Source organism: Oncorhynchus masou, unplaced genomic scaffold, assembly GCF_036934945.1.
Source record: "Oncorhynchus masou masou isolate Uvic2021 unplaced genomic scaffold, UVic_Omas_1.1 unplaced_scaffold_11877, whole genome shotgun sequence".
Taxonomy (NCBI): Eukaryota; Metazoa; Chordata; class Actinopteri; order Salmoniformes; family Salmonidae; genus Oncorhynchus; species Oncorhynchus masou.
The window spans coordinates 1-7231 of NW_027001649.1; the positions used below are offsets into that span (position 1 = coordinate 1).

General features: G+C 46.2%; 1 pseudogene; it reads right to left on the reverse strand.

Moving 5' to 3' along the window:
- Positions 1 to 157: 157 nt before the first annotated feature.
- On the reverse strand, positions 158 to 3210 carry LOC135529580 (protein GREB1-like; annotated as a pseudogene).
- Positions 3211 to 7231: the final 4021 nt, after the last annotated feature.

A 7231-nucleotide genomic window follows, 5' to 3' on the forward strand; every position in this document is an offset into this window, starting at 1 on the left:
AGCGAAGGGTCCTGTGTGGCTCAGTCGGTAGAGCATGGCGCTTGCAACGCCAAGCGTCGTGGAGTTCGTTTCCCACTGGGGCCACCCATATGCAAAAAGTAGTGGCCCCAGCCGACTTGTAAGTCGCTTGGACAAAAGCGTCTGCTAAATGGGATACATTATTATTATAGCGAAAACCCTTCTCTCCACAGCCTATACAGTTCCCCGAGAACCCTGAGGATGACCACACAAACACTGGGTCAGTGTGTGTGTGTTTGTGTGTGTGTATCATGTGGTGACTCAGTGGAGTAACAGTAACCCTTTTCTCCCGTAGCAAGAGAAAGAGTGTGTGAGTGATGATTTTTCCATGGTTACAGCTGGGCTGTGGGTTGGTGTTCCTGTGGTGTGTGTGTTTGTGTGTGTGTATGTGTGTGTAGCAGAGCCCAGGTAGAGGGACTAATAATGTGTGTGTGTATGTGTGTAGCAGAGCCCAGGTAGAGGGACTAATAATGTGTGTGTGTATGTGTGTAGTAGAGCCCAGGTAGAGGGACTAATAATGTGTGTGTGACTGCAGTCAGGTACCCTGACGCTGTTCTCTATAGACTCTCTCTCTTTCCCTGTCATTCACTCTTTCTTACTTTTTGTCTCTCTGCCTCTTTCATATAAGCTTCCTCAATCCATCACTCAGTCCCATTCCATTTCCAGCCCCCACTCTCCCTCTCTAATTGTAGCTGCTGCAAACCCCTCTCCCTCTCTAATTGTAGCTGCTGCTAACCTCAGTCTCCCTCTCTCATTGTAGCTGCTGCCAACCCCACTCTCCCTCTCTAATTGTAGCTGCTGCAAACCCCAGTCTCCCTCTCTCATTGTAGCTGCTGCTAACCCAACTCTCCCTCTCTAATTGTAGCTGCTGCAAACCCCAGTCTCCCTCTCTCATTGTAGCTGCTGCCAACCCCACTCTCCCTCTCTCATTGTAGCTGCTGCCAACCCAACTCTCCCTCCTCATTGTAGCTGCTGCCAACCCCACTCTCCCTCTCTCATTGTAGCTGCTGCTAACCCTAGTCTCCTCTCTCATCAGGCAACCCCAGTCTCTCTCTAACAACCCCACTCTCCTCTCATTGCAGCTGCTGCTACAACCCCAGTCTCCCTCTCTCATTGTAGCTGCTGCTAACCCCACTCTCCCTCTCTCATTGTAGCTGCTGCCAACCCAACTCTCCCTCTCATTGTAGCTGCTGCCAACCCCACTCTCCTCTCATTGTAGCTGCTGCCAACCCCACTCTCCCTCTCATTGTAGCTGCTGCCAACCCCACTTTCCCCTCTCATTGTAGCTGCTGCCAACCCCACTCTTCCTCTCTCATTGTAGCTGCTGCCAACCCAACTCTCCTTCATTAGCTGCTGCCAACCCCCCCTCTCTCATTGTACTCTCCCTCTCTCATTGTAGCTGCTGCCAACCCCACTCTCCCTCTCTCATTGTAGCTGCTGCCAACCCCACTCTCCTCTCTCATTGTAGCTTCCTTCCTCTCTCATTGTAGCTGCTGCCAACCCAACTCTCCCTCTCATTGTAGCTGCTGCCAACCCCACTCTCCCTCTTCATTGTAGCTGCCAACCCCACTCTCCCTCTCATTGTAGTGCCACAACACCACTCTCCTCTCATTGTAGCTAACCCCACTCTTCCTCTCATTGTCAGAGCTGCTGCTAAATTTCCTCTCTCATTGTAGCTGCTGCCAACCCTCACCTCTCCAATTGTAGCTGCTGCTAACCCCACTCTTCCTCTCTCATTGTAGCTGCTGCCAACCCCACTCTCCCTCTCATTGTAGCTGCTGCTAACCCCACTCTCCTCTGTCCATCCATCTAACTGCAAACCTCACCCACCGCCACTTTCTCAATCTCTTCACCCTTCTCCCTGTCTATCCTCTCACCTTAACCTTTCTTTTCCTTTCTGCTGGACCAGGGGTTGCCTAGCCCTGCTACAGACTGGGCTTTATTTATGTGTGTGTGTCTCACCCAGCAGTGAGTTGCATCCCCGTTCATCGGGCAGGAACCTGTGGTCGACTGCACACACCAGCAGGGTGTCTGGTGCGCCTGCAGACAAGGCCCCTACCAGCTGGAATCCTGGGGCACGTCTTGAGGCTCTGACACCAGGGAGGATAGACAGGTCTCTACCGCCCTGGCAGAATCCTGAGAAGGACACACACACCCACACGCATGCACACAAACTGTTAAACAGTGATACCCTGACCTGTAACCAGACAGACAGAGATCACTTTCTTCCAGACAGTATGCAGGCCAGGCAGTGTAAGACAGTGGGGGGTGGAGCTGAGGGAACCGTGTGTTCGTACCGCCCGTCGTGCAGCATCCTCTGGGGTGGGTTTCATCTGTACGGGACGGGAGGGCTGTTGGACTCTGAGCCGTCTTCCTCCTCATCCTCATTCTCTACCCGGCCTACTGACACACACACGCTCATTACAGAGTGTTATAACACACTCACACACAAGTGCGCACACCAGGAGGCTGCTAATAATTGCTGGAACAGAGCAAATGGAATGGCATCAAACCATTTGTTTGATCTATTTGATACCATTGCACCTATTCTGCCCCAGTCATTACCACAAGTCAGTCTCTAGACAATTATGGTGCCAACAACCTCCTGTGGCACACATATACAGAAACAAACACATGCAACACACACACACACACACACACACACACACACACACACACACACACACACACACACACACACACACACACACACACACACACACACACACACACACACCACACACACACACACACACACACACACACACACACACACACACACACACACCACACACACACACACACACACACACAACACACACACACACCACACACACACACACACACACACACACACACACACACACACACACACACACACACACACACATACACACACACACACACACACACACACACACACACACACACACACACACACACACACACACACACACACACACACACACACACACACACACACACACACACACACAAACACACATACATACAACACACATACAGACACTCACACGCACCGTTGTGCAGGGTTGGCTGCTCTGCCTCCAGGTAGAGCTGGGAGAAGACAGGCCGTGGCACCACAGTGTTGGAGCGGAGAGAAGCCTCGATGGAGTTACGAAGCACCTCCTCAAAACGTGTGGTCCTCAACTGGCCTGCATACGAGTTCCCCATCGCACTCCTACACACACAGGATTAAACACACACCAGTTCAACATGACCTTGTTCATTACTGATAACAGCTTAACATAACCCTCCTACACACACGCACACACACACACACGATCACACTCATCCAGAGTCATCTCTCTCAATAATACATATGGCACTGTTCTCACTTCATCTGTCACCGAGGGCAACGTTTGTGGCATGTCATATGTCCCCCTATCAATACTGTGACAGGGTGAGAAGGTGAGCCAGTGACTAAAACTCATGCTGGACAACTTCCCTTTCAGGTCAGTAGAGCATCATGAGACAGACACAAAGAGCAGAGCCAGAAGCAAAATATCTTTAAGAAACTGAACCCAGAAAGAAAGAAAGGATAAAAAACAAACATTCTAAACACGTCAAATAAATGGGCCTTTTCTTCATGTGATTTTCTTTGTTAGATATATTGACAATGCTGTGAAGAAAACTTCCTGAAAGTGACAGTTGATTGGTTCCTTCAGTAAAACATAGGAAGAGACAGAGCAAAACGACTCAAACTTCCAGTTCCCCTATCAGTGAATATGATTAGGGAACTAGAGAGATTAGCACCTTATTTATTTTCCCTTTAGTGCTTTAACTATTTGTACATCGCTACAACACAGTAATGTCTTTGACATTTATTTTTCCTTTTGGAACTTGTGTGATGGTAATATTTGCTGTTCACTTTTTATTGTTTATTTCACTTCTGTTTATCCATTTCACTTGCTTTGGCAATATAAACATGTTTCCCATGCCAATAAAGCCCTTTGAATTGAAAGGTGGGGAGAGAGAGATCGAGGTATAGAGGAGATGGACCCACTGGTTGCCCTCTAAGTTACAGAGAGCTGGTAGTCCCATCCACCAAACTACCAGGTGTGAAACAGGGAATGAACTAAGGGGGTGTGCTCATTTGTAATAGAGCAGACCTAACCCACTCTATTAAATTCATCAAAGAAGAACATTTTACAAAAAGGAAGGAAATTATCTCAACAAATCAAAATGTCCACCTGTGTGCTACTTATATCCACCCATTAGAATCCCCATACTTTAATGAAGACAGCTTCTCCATCCTGCAGGGGAAATCATCCATATCCAGGCAACAGGGACATGTACTAGTGGGCGACCTAAATGCCAGAACTGGACAAGAACCTGACACCCCAACACACAGGGGGACAAACACCTACTTGGAGGTGACAGCATTCCCTCCCCCATAGGCACAACTACGACAATATAACCAATAAAAACGGGTCACAACTCCTGCAGCTCTGTCGCACGCTGGGTATGCACATAGTCAATGGTAGGCTTCAAGGGGACTCCTACGGTAGGTACCTATAGCTCATCTCTTGGCAGTAGTACTGCTGACTACTTTATCACTGACTCAACCCAAGTCAGCCCACTGACACCCCTATCAGATCACAGCAAAATCACAGTCTACTTGAACAGAGCACTAAATAATGAGCAGTGGAGGCTCCTCAGTAAAATTTCATGAAAATAAAAATTTGAAACATTAAAAATGTATCCTTTTAGATAAAACTATACTAAATATATTCATATGTGACCAAATAATTGATTTAAATGTTTTGAAATGAAGGTCTATAGTAACTTCAACAGCACTCTCTGGGATAGAGCCAAGGTGTAGCCGGAGGACAGCTAGCTTCCGTCCTCCTCTGGGTACATTGACATCAATACAAAACCTAGAAGGCTCATAGGCCTCCTGGTGAGTTTCGATGTGTTGAGAAGCATTTTTGGGATATTATTCAATTCAAATTGAGTTGGTGACTTGGTTTTAGAACATTATTTTTGTGTCCAATTAGTGCAATTTATTTCAATTTGTCTTGCTAACTTCAGTAGCAGTAGCTAGCTAGCTACCTGACAGCCGAAAGCGTGCAGTTTTCACTGTCAATGCTACTGAAAATGTTGTTTCATTTCATTTGAAGAACCACTTTCATTCTCTGGGGTACGCAGAAAAGGTGTGTGAATTGTTGGGATCAGTTTCATGAAGAAGGATTAAAAGGTGCAAATTAAAAGTGAGGGTCGACCTCTGCCTCAGATGTTTCATGAAGAAGGATGAAAAGGTGCAAATTAAAACCGAGGGTTGACCTCTGCCTCAGATCAGTTTCATGAAGAAGGATTAAAAGGTGCAAATTAAAAATGAGGGTCAGACCTGTCTAAGGGTTGAAGCCAATGAGACAGGGAATGACAGCATAATTATGCCATTTTATTTGGCATAATTGAGTGCATCAATGGACAGATGAGACTGTGGTTTTGTCCAAAGGAGTAAACAGGGCTTTACTCCTTTGAGAAGTTCATATGCTCGACGAAATGTTTCAGGAAGTCAACAAAGTGCACAGCTTTCATCCACCCAGAGGGATTTGCCCCTCCTTTGCTGCCAGGTGGCCCGTTGATCAGGAAATGATCGCGGAAGTTGAAGCAGGGGAATATAAAATATGGAGGTATACTATTCCCTGTGGCCGAGACAGCACAGGCCATGGTCACCCCAGTTTCATCGACATACCATATGTCTCCTGGTCCAAACTGATATCTCTGTAGCACTTCTGCTACATTGTTGAAGGAAGCACTAACATGTTCTCTGTTGAAGCTACTTGCCCTGGCAAGGCTAGTTGCCTCTGGCTTTCTCAACGACGGCGTTGGGTGCCGCTTTAAGAAGCCTGTAAACCACGCCAGGCTGGCATTTTCTTTTTCTGCCCACATTGGTGCGAACTTCAGCTGGTGTGCCACAGCAAACTGGTAGGCAAGTCTTCTAACCTCAAAAAATGTCAAACAGAAAATTAACAACAATGACAAATGGTTTTATGAAGAAATTGAGAAACCTATCCAGCCAAAAAACATATAGACCTAGAAAATATGAGGGTACACCTTCACTATAGCGATACAATGAAACACAGAAATACACTACAGAAAAACAAGGAACAACATGTCAGAAATCAGCTGTAATTAAATGTAATTGAAGAATCCATAGACTCTAGCAGCTTCTGGGAAAATTGGCAAACACTAAACAAACAACAACATGAAGAGTTATCTATCCAAAATGGATACAGTGCCTTACGAAAGTATTCGGCCCTTGAACATTTTGCCACATTTCAGGCTTCAAACATAAAGATATAAAACTGTATTTCTTTGTGAAGAATCAACAACAAGTGGGACACAATCATGAAGTGGAACAACATTTATTGAAAAATTGGGCGTGCAAAATTATTCAGCCCCTTTACTTTCAGTGCAGCAAACTCTCTCCAGAAGTTCAGTGAGGATCTCTGAATGATCCAATGTTGACCTAAATGACTAATGATGATAAATACAATCCACCTGTGTGCAATCAAGTCTCCGTATAAATGCACCTGCACTGTGATAGTCTCAGAGGTCCGTTAAAAGCGCAGAGAGCATCATGAAGAACAAGGAACACACCAGGCAGGTCCGAGATACTGCTGTGAAGAAGTTTAAAGCCGGATTTGGATACAAAAATATTTCCCAAGCTTTAAACATCCCAAAGACCACTGTGCAAGCGATAATATTGAAATGGAAGGAGTATCAGACCACTGCAAATCTACCAAGACCTGGCAGTCCCTCTAAACTTTCAGCTCATACAAGGAGAAGACTGATCAGAGATGCAGCCAAGAGGCCCATGATCACTCTGGATGAACTGCAGAGATCTACAGCTGAGGTGGGAGACTCTGTCCATAGGACAACAATCAGTCGTATATTGCACAAATCTGGCCTTTATGGAAGAGTAGCAAGAAGAAAGCCATTTCTTAAAGATATCCATAAAAAGTGTTGTTTAAAGTTTGCCACAAGCCACCTGGGAGACACACCAAACATGTGGAAGAAGGTGCTCTGGTCAGATGAAACCAAAATTGAACTTTTGGCAACGATGCAAAACGTTATGTTTGGCGTAAAAGCAACACAGCTCATCACCCTGAACACACCATACCCACTGTCAAACATGGTGGTGGCAGCATCATGGTTTGGGCCTGCTTTTCTTCAGCAGGGACAG